The sequence below is a fragment of the Lissotriton helveticus genome, chromosome 6 (assembly GCF_964261635.1).
Source record: "Lissotriton helveticus chromosome 6, aLisHel1.1, whole genome shotgun sequence".
Taxonomy (NCBI): domain Eukaryota; kingdom Metazoa; phylum Chordata; class Amphibia; order Caudata; family Salamandridae; genus Lissotriton; species Lissotriton helveticus.
Window position 1 is genome coordinate 803,618,373 of NC_136067.1, and position 14,140 is coordinate 803,632,512.

Consider the following 14,140-nt stretch of genomic DNA (forward strand, 5'->3'; position numbering starts at 1 on the left):
GAATCACATCAGCATACACCAGCTCTCTCTTCATGTGAACCGCATCAACTGTTGTGTATGTGTGTTCGGCAAAGCAATATAAAACCCACCTCATGCCCAGAATTGGCAGAAGTTGCACTTATGTTATGAGTATGAAGTCGTGGAGATCAGACCTCATAACAATTCTGTATCGTGTTGTTCTTGAAACTTTAGCACTCGCTGTACAGATATAGTTTAACAAGTAAAGCAGATAGTAGACCAATAACATATTATTCTCATGTAAACCACGATGAACTACTAGGTGGAAAGCTAAAGCAACAACTAAGTGTCGTGTGCAGAAGTTGCAAAAAAGGAAAAATGGCGTTTAAACCGGTAATGAGCCCATGCTAACTTAACACGGTGTAAAGATATCCAGGACCTAGATGACACCTCCTCATGATCCGGAAACGAACTGAATAAGATAATAGAAGTGCCATCTCATGAGAGCAGATTGCAAGTTTATATGTGGACGGTCCGCAAGGTAAAGCATTAAAAACTAGGAAAATTCAATGCTAAAGAAAAATAAAACAGCCAAGTACTTTATCGAGTCTTAAGCCAATAGGCAAGGTAAATAATAAAAACTTGACAAATAAGTCAATGAATTGTCAATGAAATGCTAGTACTCAGCATATCAAACATGAAAAAGGTCTATGACATAACTGTGTATGCAAAATAAGCTGCAACAGCCTCCAATAGGAAGTCACCGTCTTCATCCGAAAACAGTTCAGCCATCCAATTTAAAAGCGGAAAAGAACATACGTGCGCTCCCAGCACCGGATCCTCTATCACCATCAGAGGACAGCTCGGTGGGTTTTCAAGAAAGCTGTGTTCCAAGAAAGACTGTGCTGCCGCCAGTAAATTCCAGGGACCAAGTAGTCCATGCATCAATGCCACAGCCATAATCCTTTCGCCAGGACAAATCAACTCGTGAGTAATGATAGGAGTCATCAGCTGATTAAAGTCGACGTCAGGAGAAACCGGTCCGCAGAGACACAAATCAATGGCCCAATCGAAATCACAGGTCAGGCAGTGAAATACAGGCTGGACACAGGTGAAGTAGGAGAACCGAAAAGATAATCCATATGCCGTGCTTAATATCGCCAACGGCATTGTGCCATAATATTCTAGCATGCGATTGCGGAACAGTGTCAGCAGCTGCAGGGTCGGAGGTTGCATAGGAGGGACATCCATATTTAAAAATGTAAAAAAGCACAAGAGCGTCCGCTGGTAATGCAAGTAAAAATGCAATCCACGAACCAGAGTGGAGAAAATGGAATGAAAGGGAGCAGGGATGACTCCAAAGATTTTCTCAAATGAAGTCACGAGACCACTGGTAACAACTTTAAAAAAGTGTGCCAGGGATTTTGTGGAGGATGCGTTAAAGATAGTCGGAAACATGTTGCTGAAATTGAAAGGCAAACCTGTGTACGGGTGTTCGCTATGTGAAGTAGGAAAGTTTCACGGGCCGAACTCAAGGCCACCTCTCTCTGAGACAAAAGAGCTCTTATTCTTGTCATGCCGTTGAAACGTGTCCCAAGGTTGGTATTTGTGGCCAGATTGAAAACTCCCTATGTTCATGTGTGGGAGGAAATAGAACATTTCTGCAGCAAATAACCCGTTCACTTACTGTTACGATAAAAGGAATACTTTTAATTAACTCAGAACAATCTTCATTATTGAGCATCAAATAACTACCATTTTCCAACAACTTGAACGTGGGGATGATAGCAGGAACTGGCGTGCCTTGCAACACGCAAGCCATATTTGGTCGGTGTTTGTTGCATGAATCGTGTAACTGTATGTGCCTACACATTAGTGAATGATCTGGCGTCTCAGTGCATTCCTCTCCATTCAGATAAACTTCTTGATCATCTTTGAAACATCTGTATGTGTATGGAAGCGACCAGACCTCATGAACAAAAGCACTACCTAAAGGTTCATAAAGACCTATTGGTATATATTTCATACAATTTGAAAACTTATATAAAGCAAAAGGCAGCGTTATTAAACCGTGGATAAGGCATGTTGCCAAAAAACCCGCAATCCTCTGCTGATGATGTCACTGAGCATGTCATGAATGATGTAATATGTGACATCATCAGTAGTGGATTATGGGTAATAGTATCTCTAGTTTACTCCCCTATAGCTGTCTTTCTTTTAACATAAGTGTGTGTTTCCTTCCCTTATACTTACTGTTTTTGGTTCGCTTCCAGTTCGCGTACCAGCGAGCGAACTAGGAAGCGAACTAAGAGAAATAGAGGTTGGCACAGTTCCAAATATTGTACCAATTTTTTAATAACGGGGAGGTAGTTCTGAAAAGAACTTTTTTTTTTATTTTTCTGAACATTTTTTTACTGTTTTTGAATTTTTCGGAACAGTTTTATATTTTTTTGGGTTTTTCTTGGAGGGGGCAATGAAAACGATTCATTGTAAAGGGCTCAACAGGAGCAACAAAACAAAAAAAAGAAGTATTTATTATTTTGGGCGTTTCGGACAAACTTGCATATGATAGTCAATAGCTCTGTTGATCAGAGTGATGCTTCTTTCTCCGTAGGAAATGAATCCATCGCAAAATACGCAGGTGTGTTTTACTTCACCAAATCTCATTTGTATATTTGGCACCATCTCCCTGCCCTCTGGTCCCGTTACTTCCGGTACAACAGATCTTCTGGCCATAATAGGGAGATTATCTAGGTCGTTCCGAAACTGTGCAGCACTGTAGTTGTTAGGATGCCACCTAGTCATATGGCGATGCATTGTGTAGTTTCCGAAACTGTATTTTTTGTCGGTCCCTCTGGACAGTCTATCTTGACATATAAGGCAAGTTACGTATCTTGCATTTACTTTTTTCTGACCTTTGGGAATTTTAAAAAATTGCCAAATGAAGTTTTCTTTCCGGTGAGACGTCTTGGGCTGCTCAGGCAAAAACTGCCTCTCTTCGTGCTCGTCCTCCTGTTCCTCTTCTTCTTCTTCTTGTTGAATTACAACTTGAGCAGGTGGTCCACTCTTCCTTGGATGTGGTGGAGGTGGTGGGGAAGCACCAGCTGAAGCTACTAAAGAAGCCATTGCTCAGTGATCACAAAGGGTCTTTCTCTCACAATGATGAAAGTCAGAGTGAGGAAAGAAGGAGGGATTTTCATCATTTGGGAAAAACAAGAGTTCTCAACCAATCAAAAGTGTTCATTTTAGATTATATGACCTAGTCTTACATCATTAGGAAACCAAAAGTGAAATGAACCAATGAAAAGTGTTATTACCAAGTCACATGACTTGCTGTGTTTACGTTAAGCGCTTTGCAGGGCCTCCCTGTTTGCTTCCAGAAACCTGCGCTTTGGCACTCGCTTCGCGTACCAGTTCGCTAACGTAGCACGTCATATGACGTATCAAGCGACAACGTGGAACGTCATGCGGACGGGAGGCGTCACGATGTTGTTTTCTAACGCGGCACTTGCGGTAAAGAAACGTTTACCGGCTCGCGGTCTATTTCGCGGCATCAAGGTCAGCTAACGGGAAGCTTCCCGATTCGCGAAGCGGGAACGAAGAAAAAAAAATATTTAAAAAAAAAATTATTCATAAACATATAAAATATATTTTTGGATTTAAAGAAGAATACATTTTACAGCTACAGATATTAGCTGTTAAAAAACCAATGAAATTCACAGAAAAAACCATAGGTTATAGACCATATATAGTTAGGAATTAGCATTTACAAAACCTTGAAAATTCACTGAAAAAACCATAGGTTATAGACCATATATAGTTAGGAAATAGCATTTAAAAAACCTTATTTTACTCACACAAAACCATTGAAATTCCATATATAGTTAGTTGCACTAACTATATATCGCGCACCTGCAATCCACTGCTGATGATGTCACATATTACATCATTCATGACATGGTCAGTGACATCACTGATGACATCACTGATGACATCTCAAATGACATCACTGATGACATCACTGATGACAACATCCAGTGACTGTATGCTTCTGTAAAGTTAAAATATGTCTTACATATTGAAGAATGAGTGGATGTATAAGTGTCTGGATGAAGGATTTAGTAGGTGCATGACTGACTGTATAAGTGAGTGATTAAATGTGTCTCACTGAGTGCATGGGTTAGTGACTAAACTGTTTTAAATTGTGCATCATTGTGTCTGTTGTTTTGTAATCTGATGCATGTGTTGATCATTAGCTATATGACTAACTATATGGGTTATTGATTAGTTGCCCAAGTATTTGTATGGGAGACTGAGTGTGTGTGTGGGTGTCTGGGAGGTGTATAACTCTGTGCATAGATGTGTGAGCAGTTGATTCACTAGATGTATGGGTTCAAAAGTGCATGTGGAAACATCTGTATGGGCGGTTGACTGTGTGCATGAGTGTATTGGTGAGTGAATGGATATCTCAGTGCTACATGTCAAAGTAAGTACATATGTAAAACACAGTACATGTGATAGTTGACATATATAAATAACTGTGCATAAGAGCCAGTGAATGTGTGAGTGGCTGTATGGATTATTGTGAACTTGTATCAGGGATTGTATAACAGAGTAAATATGTGTTATTATATGTTCCAATAAGTAAGGTGTGTATAACTATATAGTTGAGGAAATCGAGGTGTGATTGATTCTTTGCAAGACTGACTAGGTGTGTGAGTAACTCCATGGATGAGTGACAGTCTGTGAGTGTCTGTTTATACTGAGTGTATCTAAGGTTATATTAGAGTCTGAAGAGGTTCATTGTATCATCACATGAATGATGTCATCAGTTATGTGATCAGTAATGTCAAATGAGATGTCATCAGTGATGTCATCAGTGATGTCATTTGAGATGTCATCAGTGATGTCATCAGTGATGTCACTGACCATGTCATGAATGATGTAATACGTGACATCATCAGCAGTGGATTGCAGGTGCGCGATATATAGTTAGTGCAACTAACTATATATGGAATTTCAATGGTTTTGTGTGAGTAAAATAAGGTTTTCTAAATGCTATTTCCTAACTATATATGGTCTATAACCTATGGTTTTTTCAGTGAATTTTCAAGGTTTTGTAAATGCTAATTCCTAACTATATATGGTCTATAACCTATGGTTTTTTCTGTGAATATATATATATATATATATATATATATATATATATATATATAGCGCAAAAACCTGCATTATGCCAACATCCTTCAGCGCGATGAATACCAGGTACGGACCACTTGAGGGACTCAAATAAAGATTCTCAGTGTTTTTATTGATTTGATTGATGGCATCCAGTCAGTCCAGGCCAGTGCGCCAGCATGACGCGTTTCGACAGACCCAGTCTGTCTTGATCACATGACACTCCACAAGTCTCGTGATACTTAAATAGTGCAACTAAAGATGTTACGGGCAAATACAATGCACCTGGGTCGACTCCTCAATCTTACTATCACATGGTCATAGACACCAAAAAATACTATTCATGTATGTACATTGATATTATGCAGATATGCTTCACACAATTCGAGTTTTGAAATTTAAATACATAAATACGTAAGTAAATATTGTAGATAAATATTAACTCACACATATAATATAAAAACATGAAAGGACATCATAATAAATAGTGAAGGAAAATAACCATTTCTACTATGGTGTAAATAACACTTGATAAATCCTCATGTTTAAATATGTGCAAATGAAGCAAAATATCTGTAAACATATGTCACATGTGCAAAGACGTATCTTCAAAGATCCAAAAATTGATCAAACTCATGTGCAAATATAGCCCCAAAAAAGTGCAAAGTGCTATCTTATAATAAAGTGCAAGATGTGCAAATACAAACATCTGTTTATACACAGAAATAATATGGGGATTAGCAGAAGTAACAAATAGTTCCCGAAGCCCCGGGAATCCAGCCTAAAGATAAAAAACAGATATGCCATAGCAGCAGCTACCCAATGATAAATAGAGAAAACCATAATGTCAAAATTGATAAAAAAAATCAATTTAAATAAGATTTTATAATGAAAGGAGTGCACGCCTGCTGTTTGGGGATGGTGAGACTTTATGGATAACAGGGTAACCTTGGACCCTGTGGTGCACCGCCGCGTTTGTGTCCCGGCAATTTCAAGGAGGTGAAACTTTATATTTATGTAAATATATATATATAAGTATATATATGTATATGTGTGCCTTTGACTCTGTTCTGATTAGGGAAGTTAGACATACCCCTGCTGATGTTTGAGAAAAATCTAGCTCAGCTACAATAGGAAATTATGAACTTTTAAATTTCCGGTATCTAAAACGATATCTGTGAAATGGTTTTATAATAATGATGTCATCATTATAATTTTTTTATTTATTTTTTGCACCAGCACTTTATTTTAATCACTTTATGAATATTTCAAAGCTTCTACCAAGGGTTGGTTATAAAAGGAATATAGGAGGATTAGGCGATGGCTTCCCCCTTGTGTTTTGGATTAATCGCTCACTTGAGCATTTCCAAGAAATTGATTAACCACAGCATAAATTATCATGTATAATCCTACTGATTTGAACGGTTTGAAATCTTCCCCACAAGATGTATATACATGAATTTTAATGTATATATTTATATGTTTTCTATAGAGCAATATATTTTTGAAATTTATATTTATATGTTTTCTATAGAGTAATATATATATTTTTGATATTCATATTTATGTGTAAATAACTATGTATATATAATTATGATGGATTTAATTCTATGTGTTAAATCCATGTGGGGTTTGAGTAATTGGGCACTTCGCCCTCAATCATGTTTCAAACTTAGGACATTGCGAAACGATTTTAATATGCACTGTTCACTTTAAATGAAGCCTTACATGCCACGCCTCCATTTTGAATATTTAAACCCTTGTTTTTTCACTGTCACGTCATGTGATCAAGCCTCGACTTGGAGGCGAAACGCGTCATGGCGGATAGCTGGCGAATGATTTGCACAATAAATCACTTGAGATTTCCACTAAATCTGGGCTTACTCAGCGTTGTTCTTTTCTGGTGAGGAAAGACTTTGGAATAACGGTTTCGTTATATATATATATATATATTCACTGAAAAAACCATAGGTTATAGACCATATATAGTTAGGAATTAGCATTTACAAAACCTTGAAAATTCACTGAAAAAACCATAGGTTATACACCATATATAGTTAGGAATTAGCATTTAAAAAACCTTATTTTACTCCCACAAAACCATTGAAATTCCATATATAGTTAGTTGTACTAACTATATATCGCGCACCCGCAATCCACTGCTGATCATGTCACATATTACATCATTCATGACATGGTCAGTGACATCACTGATGACATCTCAAATGACATCACTGATGACATCACTGATGACATCTCATTTGACATTACTGATCACATCACTGATGACATCTCAAATGACATCACTGATGACATCACTAATGACATCTCAAATGACATCACTGATGACATCACTGATGACATCTCAAATGACATCACTGATGACATCACTGATGACATCTCATTTGACATTACTGATCACATCACTGATGACATCATTCATGTGATAATACGATGAACCTCTTCAGACTCTAATATAACCTTAGATACACTCAGTGTAAACACAGACTCGCAGATTGTCACTCATCCATGAAGTTACACACACACCTAGTCAGTCATGCAAACAATCAATCACACCTCCATTTCCTTAACTATACAGTTAAACACACCTTACTTATTCAAACATATACTAAAACATATTTACTCACTTATACAATCCTGGATACAAGTTCACAATGATCCATACAGCCACTCACACATTCACTGGCTCTTATGCACAGTTATTTATATATGTCAACTCTCACATGTACTGTATTTTACATATGTACTTACTTTGACATGTAGCACTGAGATATCTATTCACTCACCAATACAGTCATGCACACAGTCAACCGCCCATACAGCTGTTTCCACATGCACTTTTGAACCCATACATCTATGCAGAGAGTCATACACCTCCCAGCCACCCATACACACTCTCAGTCTCCCATACAAATACTTGGGCAACCAATCAATAACCCATATAGTTAATCATATAGCTACTGATCAACACATGCAGCAGTTTACAGAACAACAGACATAATGATGCACAAATTAAGACAGTTTAGTCACTAACCCATGCACTCAGTGAGACACATTTAATCACTCACTCATACAGTCAGTCATGCACCTACTAAATCCTTTGTTCAGACACTTCTACATCCACTCATTCTTCAATATGTAAGACATATTTTAACTTTACAGAAACATACAGTCACTGGATGTTGTCATCAGTGATGTCATCAGTGATGTCATTTGAGATGTCATCAGTGATGTCATCAGTGATGTCATTTGAGATGTCATCAGTGATGTCATCAGTGATGTCATTTGAGATGTCATCAGTGATGTCATCAGTGATGTCACTGACCATGTCATGAATGATGTAATATGTGACATGATCAGCAGTGGATTGCGGGTGCGCGATATATAGTTAGTACAACTAACTATATATGGAATTTCAATGGTTTTGTGTGAGTAAAATAAGGTTTTTTAAATGCTAATTCCTAACTATATATGGTGTATAACCTATGATTTTTTCAGTGAATTTTCAAGGTTTTGTAAATGCTAATTCCTAACTATATATGGTCTATAACCTATGGTTTTTTCAGTGAATTTCATTGGTTTTTTAAAAGCTAATATCTATAGCTGTAAAATGTATTCTTCTTTAAATCCAAAAATATATTTTATATGTTTATTAATAATTTTTTTTAAATATTTTTTTTGTTTCGCTCCCGGTCCGCGAACCGGGAAGCTTCCCGTTAGCTCAATTTGATGCCGCGACCCGGTCCGCGAACCGGTAAGAAATCAACATAGTGACGGTATCGCGTTGCCGCGTAATGCGTCTTATGACGTACTGCGTTAGCGCACCCGGAAGTGCCCCGGGGCGCGGACCGAGGCGCGAAACGCAGCTCCCCGGAAGCGATCCGCGGCGCGTCGCGAAAGCGCGACGTATCGCGTTGCCGCGTAATGCGTCTTGTGACGTACCGCGTTAGCGCACCCGGAAGTGTCCCGGGGCGCGGACCGAGGCGCGAAGCTCAGCGACCCGGAAGCTAACCGGGGCGCGTTCCGCAGCGCGTAACATGAGCGTGAGAGGTTATGTGACTTGTTAATAAAACTTTTCATTGGTTCATTTCACTTTTGGTTTCATAATGATGTAAGGCTAGGTCAGGTGACCTAAAAATAACACTTTTCATTGGTTGAGAAGTATTGTTTTTCCCAAATGATGAAAACCCCTCCTTCTTTCCTCACTCTGACTTTCATCATTGTGAGAGGAAGACCTTCATTACTATATCAGAAATGGCTTCAGTAGTTGCTTCAGCTGGTGGACCCCCACCACCACCTCCACCTCCTCATGGGAAGAGAGGACCACCTCCCCAGGTGATGACCAACACTGAGGAGGAAGAGGAAGAAATGGATGAAGAGGAGGGAGAAGAACCACAGTTCTTAGAAGAGGTGCCCCGGGTTTCACATAAGAAAGCCAGTTTCATCTGGCAGTTTTATTCGATCCCTCGTGGCCAAAAAAAAGTGAATGCGAGGTATGTCACCTGCCTCATCTGTAAAGAAAAATTATCCAGAGGGACGGATAAGAAAAATAGTTATGGCAACCATACTATGCACAGGCACATGACAAGGAAGCATCCACTCAATTATAGCCGGGCGGAAATACGGGATTTGCAGGAAAATCCAAGATCAACTCCTGTGGCCAGATCAAGAATACCCATTTCATTGACACCAGCAGAGGCACAGGAAACTGTGCCAAATATACAAGAAAATTTTGGCCACATGATCCACACTTGTATGCACTGTCGTGCGTTGTTAGCATGTGGCAATATGAGCATAAATGCTATCAACCTGGCGTATGAACACCATAATTGCCCTAACCGCCCCCAGTAATTTTTTTTTTGCTCCTGTTGAGCCCTTTTCAATGCCTGTTTTTTGTTGTTTCCCCCCCCAAAAAAACCCCAAAAAAAATATAAAATCGTTCAAAAAATACAAAAAAAACAAAAAATGTTCAAAAAAAAAAAAAATATATAAAACAACAAAAATATAAAAAAAAAGTTCTTTTCAGAACTACCTTCCCTTTCAAAAAAAAATTCTAGAATGTTTAGCACTCTGGCAAGCTCTATTTCTTTTGGTTCGCTTCCCGGTTAGCTTCCCGGTACGCGGACCGGGAGCTAACCAAAAATTAAAAAAAAAAAAAAAAAGAGTAAGTATAAGGAAAGTAAACAGAGAGTGATGTTAAAAGAAAGACAGCTATACGGAGTAAAGAAGAGATACTGTTTAATAGATCTATTTACCGAAGAAAAGACGGAAGAGGGTATAATTGTGAAAAACAAAATAGATAACGAAGTGAAAGAAAAAAAAAGAGAGTATAACATTAACAAAGAAGAGTTTCTTGGAGAATGTGAGTGAATGTTCAAAATACGATTAAAACATGAGGAATAACAGAGAGAAAAAATAGAAAACAGAAAACAAAAAATAACAGAAAAAGATTAATTGAAACAGCAAAGAAATGTAAGTAACATAGAGCCATATCATCAACATAGGCAATAAAAGTTTTGCAGCTTTTATTGGCAGAAATGTGTCGCTAAAGCTGCTTTTGCGGCAGAAAACTGCAGCTAAAACCACTTTTGCACCAGTTTTCTGCCAATAAAAAGAGCAATAATTTTATTGGCTGTGTTCATAATATGCCCCTTAGTGTGCTTCAACTACACAGAGAAAGCATTATGAACAAGTAGTGATAGAGTGACCAGTCAAAGACACTAAGAGTAATAGAGACGGAGTGAGTGAACAAGAGTGAGGAACTATGAGAAGAGAGGGACTGAGAAAAAGAGTGGAAGGAGTTGAGTAAGTAGGTAATAGAGAAAGGAATGAGGAAAGTAGCAAAGGCAGGAAACTGAGGGTTAAAGAAATGAAGCAGTGGAACTAATAGAAGTTAAATGTGATAGAAATGTAATGAAAAGAGTACAAAACATTTACCTTATAATTGTCGTTAAATTACTCACTTTTTGTTTTTATACTTTCAATCTGTGAAAGAGAGAACAAACATTTGAAAAATATTAAAACATGTATTTAAAAATTACAAAAGACAAGGGAAAAGATTGAAGGATAAACAGTTTTTCAACAACTTTGACACTTACAGAAGCTTCTGCTTCTCCAGGCCCCCTACACAGTCCTAAAGATATACATTTTAAACTAACAGTATCTTGATGCAGATGAAGTGAGGCCTATCTTAAAACATGGTGCATCTTTTGCATTGCTGTTGTCTCAGAAAAGTGTCGCAAGACACTAAAATTTTAAATGATTACTTCAGGATGCCAATAAGATGTGTCCTATCAAGAGGTTTGTTTGAGGTGAGGCCTACTCAGGGTTGCAGATGAAATTTCGAGTTGTTGAAGAGAACAGAGGACATAATACATGTGAAGGTCTACCAATGAAGTGAGTCATGTCCACTGCACTCTTGAACAAAGTCCAAACCTCCTATGTTTCCCTGGACAGACCTAAACTTGATCTGCACAATGTGATTCATAATGATAGGAAACACAGGTGATGTAAATGAAATACGTGCAATTTATTTTGCTCATTTCACAATCACATCACTTGTGTTTCCTTTGCTTAGGTATCTCATTGTGCAGATGTAGTCCAGCATATGAAAGAATACGCAGAAGTGCAGCACTGCATGCAACAACTTTGACACTTACAGAAGCCTCACCTTCTCCATGCCTCCTACACAGTTCTACATATACATCATAAATGCAAACAGTACAGAATGAATTATACATGTTAAATGGTTTATTTTTGCTGTTCTCAGAATGTATCAAAATTCACTAAAAACAGTGACTTGAAGGTATTCATCATATAACAGCGGGGAAAAAAAAACACAATCAAAATGATTGTGTTTAAAAAACCCATACAACATAACAAATCAGAATTCAGAACTCCTTAAAGTTAACTTACTTTCCATGACGTCAAAGGATGTCCTATGAACAGCTTACACTCTGTTGTGCTGTTATTACTTTCAGCCCGCCACTTTCTGAAAGAAAATCTCCATCGTTTTTAAAAACATGTTACATGCAATAAATGACTTCTTGCTCTCTACCACAAGTTTCCACAAGGCCAAATCTTGTCAGACCCATTTATAACTCTTGGATTTCTTGTAAGCCAATCCCGTCATTTGGCATTTCCGCAACTTTCAGAATTAAAATGTTGAAGATCATTTTCACAATCCTGGAATAGTAATATCTTCCCATTCTTGCTCAGTCATGTTCTACATTTCCTATGACACCGATACTGCTTACTATGAAGCAGACTTACACTACCTCTATGACTACTACAATTATTTAATTCTCTACATCACTTTTAATCACAAAGCAATGTAAAACAGTAGACAGCATTGCAGACTTACATTCCCTCTACTTTATGTTTTGATTGGCTGCTTCAATTAGCTTATAAAAAGAAATAGTTTTTCTGAACTCATTCAAAGTGCACTTATTTCTCCATGACGTCCAGTCTTATGGTTAGAAGTTATGTCTCTGAACTACACTTATCCTCAAGGCCAAATTGTGTAGGAGCCATTAGAACTTCTTGAAATTCCACAGAGCACATCCCGAGATTATTTCCCTAAAATTTTGGTTTTAAAAACACCAGGTAAGAGTTTTTAAGGTCATACGGCAATTTTTTTGTGAAAATTAAAACAGAATCGTTGCAGAATGACCAGCCATTTCTAGACTTTAAATAAGCTGTGTAATGTCCTGATGTTATTGAAGGACCGTCATGATATATAATTGCTGCAGTTACAAAAGTCCTTCCTGATATTGACAACTGCGAAGCTACAACATTTTTAATTAAAGTTGTCAATTTTGTTCCATCAGGCCTACATCGTTGGAACATTAAAATGACATACTGGCCATATGTTCGTATAAATAATGTGGACATCATTTCAGATTTACATTGGCTACACTCCATGTTGTGATCAGCTGCTTTTACTAGCTTATTAAAGGAGACTGATTTACTGTCTGGCAAAGTTAAATATATAAATCTTTCTGAGTCTACACTAGTAGTACTTGATACCATACAGTTCTCGCAGTCATGCTGCCATTGATAAGAAAGCCCAAACAGCTGATCTACATCTACACCTTCAGCATGTAATACATCAAGCATATACATTAAAAACTCCTGACAACCTTGCTGAATATTTTGAGAGAATTGTGTTTGGCCTGAACATCTGTCTAACAGATTTCGAATTTCAGACACACTTTCTATGTTTGTTCTATCAGTGCTACATTTCTCTAACACAGAATTTAACAAACTGCAAAATGTTTGATCAGAATTGACCACAATCTCTTCTTTTACATTTTCTAGAGAAAACAAAACATTAACCACTACATTAGCATAGCAGTTGACACCAGAACTGTTTTCAAACTGAAAACCAACAACATCTTCAACAGAATCCTTTTTGTTTCTGCTTGTAATTTTAGGTTCATTGACTTTTTGTCTTTTTGCTACAACCTCCCCAGTATTGGTCACATTTCTTCGTTTCCGGCCTACCACACGTTTCTCAAACAAAGGATACTGAGGCAAATGTGGCGCATACTCTCTTCTTAACCTATTGTATTCCTTAACACAATCTAGATCCGCACAAATGTTTGTGACATCACACTCAATCAAGTACAATCCCGATAAAGTTCTAACTCGTGACAATGCCACATATGCCATACCCTCCTTGAACACAGAACTGCCAATATTCACCAATGCACTGTCTACACTTAAACCTTGCGATTTTATGGATTGTCACCGCATATGCCAAGCAAACAGGAAACTGCTTACGGCGAACATATAAGTCTTTTACAAGCAAAAATCTAGCAGAACAACGACCAATTAGCTGTACTTCCTCAATGCCATCAAATTTAATTTTTAAAAATTCAATTCCATCTCTATTTCTGTATTTCACAAAATCAACAACATTACCCATTGATCCATTTACCAGACCTCTTTCAACATGTAAATTCCTTCTTAAAATTATACG